Genomic DNA, 2,487 nt, shown 5'->3' with positions numbered 1-2,487 from the left:
TTTTCCTCATATTCGAAATGAAAATTAGAGTGTTTAACTCGGATGAAAAGAAATGAGTGCCTTTCATCCCTTGGTTAACAATCTACTATTACATTTCAAGTTTCGCGGCAGCCGTCCGATTCGCTAACTCTCGTGCAAACAAAGGGACATTTGGAACACAAACGTAGAGCAATAACTGAGGCCATTTCTCGCCAACACGTCCCGAAGTTTACACAGCGTTAACTAGGTGGGGAATTGGAAATCTAAAAATACCATTTGGAGTTGAAACGCTATAGGCCAGGAAATGAATGCTCAAAAACAGAGGGAAATGGTTAGAACACAATTTTTGACTTCGTAACTTTGTTTGGACTAGTTAGGAGGTGAACATATCAAAAGTCCCCGGCCGTAGCCTTGAGCCGGAGGGGAGAGGGGGGTTTGAAGGTTCCATTTTTCTGTTTCGATTATATCTCAGAAACTATGCGTCTGAGCACCATGGCTACTGATACAAAATAAAAGGTAATTACATTTTTTACAAGTTTTATTAAGTCAAGTTTTTCGATATCTTGTATAGTTTTTGAGATATCCGCTCTTGAAAGACCGATTGAAAGTTTTATACAAAATACGCGAATTCCTACATATTGAGCTAAGAGTTAAACTCTGCGAGGCGCTGGTGCTCTCAACACTAAACTATGGCGATATAGTGTACGGACCGCGCTTGTTGTCGCGCACTCAGCGGCTGATTCAGCGAATACAAAATGCCTGTGCGCGTTTTTGTCATAACATTCCGCCGCGCGCTCACGTGACGCCCTATTTAAATCTAAATCGCATTTTAAAAATGTCTACTCGTCAAAGACTCCATTTAGCCATCTTGGTCTTCGGTGTGGTCAACAAACAGATGCCATCCTACCTGTACAACAAGCTGTTATGGTCACGCAATTCCAGGTCCAACGAGGTTAGGTCTGCAAGGTTTCTTCAGCTTGTCTGTCCACCTCACCAGACAGCAGCGTTTCGTGGCAGCTTTAGATATGCTGCCACGAAGTGCTGGAACTTAATTCCGCCGCCGATTCGTGCACTGAAATCACTTAACACTTTTAAGTCCAAATGTCGATTATACTTGCTGAACCATCAAATTGAGTTTCTTTCTTAATAAAGTTTCAAGAATTTTAATTTTCATAATTACATTTATGCATAAGCTAATTTACCCGTTGTGTCTCACTGACGGAAAGAGCAACCCATCTTCTCTGCTGTTTTATGCAAGCCAACGATCCGCAACGTTGAACAAAATGTTAAATTATATCTACCTATTGCCTAATTTCTATTTAATTTTAATTTTTTTTTTCTGTAATTCTGTAATTTGTGTTTGAAGTTTGTGTTGTCACTCGTTAAGTTTTAGTTTAGTTTTAGTTTAGTTTTAGTTTAGTTTTAGTTTAGTTTTAGTTTAGTTATAGTTTAGTTTTAGTTTAGTTTTAGTTTAGTTTTAGTTTAGTTTTAGTTTAGTTTTAGTTTAGTTTTAGTTTAGTTTTAGTTTAGTTTTAGTTTAGTTTTAGTTTAGTTTAGTTTTAGTTTAGTTTTAGTTTAGTTGTAGCTTAGTTTTTAAGTCAGGTAACCACTGAAAATCAGCGTCATGGCTTGCCGTGGCATTATGCTGAGTGGGGATCCTGTTTTAGCATCTAATTTGTGTTTTATGTGTTCTTCATAGTTTTGTCCAATGTTTATGATGTTAAAATAAATGTATTTTCTTTCTTTCTTTCTTTCTATTTATGTCTCAATTTTATTTTGATATCTACATCAGTGAAGCTGCTAGGCCGTGTTTGGTATCGTTTTCGTATAATTCGGGGGTACTGAATTCATTTATGGTATCATATTGACACCATTTCGAAGTAAAAACATATAAACTTTAAACAAAATACCTCTTTTTACTTTGTCTCAGCGCGCACAAGTTGTTTGCAAATCTCGCGAAGCGTCTGGGTGACGTCACTGGTGACCGAAGAGCTGGCGGCTTCCTCGCACAACGTATCAGCATTGCAATACAACGAAATGCCGCCAGCTTCCTTGGTACAATGCCTCAGAATTTAGTTTGGTAGTACCACTGTATATATCTTTTATGTAAATAAATATACTTTGAAGTATAAAATACGATTTTGATTTGATATTAGTCGTAGTGAATCTTGCACCGATATAAAGGCATATGTTTTCGACAGTTAATGTAGGTACCTACAACAAGTCATGGATTTCTAGACACACAGAACAGAACAACATAACAGAAAAGAGAGAAGAGAGGTAGAACAGTGTCGTATGTGTAATTATTAAACCGCAGTTTGATTTCTGTTCCTTGTAGTAGGGATCCCATCAGGCTTTAAGAAACCCGAGGTTGCTTGACTGAAAAGTTGTACCGTGACCCCTACTAGTCCCTTAAATTTCCCCTTACAATAGGGATTGTGACAATTTTTATAACTGTTTTCATTTTATAGATAGACGTAATTATAAAAATAAATAAAACCACAGCGA

This window comes from Cydia strobilella, chromosome 7, assembly GCF_947568885.1.
Source record: "Cydia strobilella chromosome 7, ilCydStro3.1, whole genome shotgun sequence".
Taxonomy (NCBI): domain Eukaryota; kingdom Metazoa; phylum Arthropoda; class Insecta; order Lepidoptera; family Tortricidae; genus Cydia; species Cydia strobilella.
The sequence above is the reverse complement of the archived record's forward strand: the minus strand, read 5'-3'. Positions refer to the sequence as shown.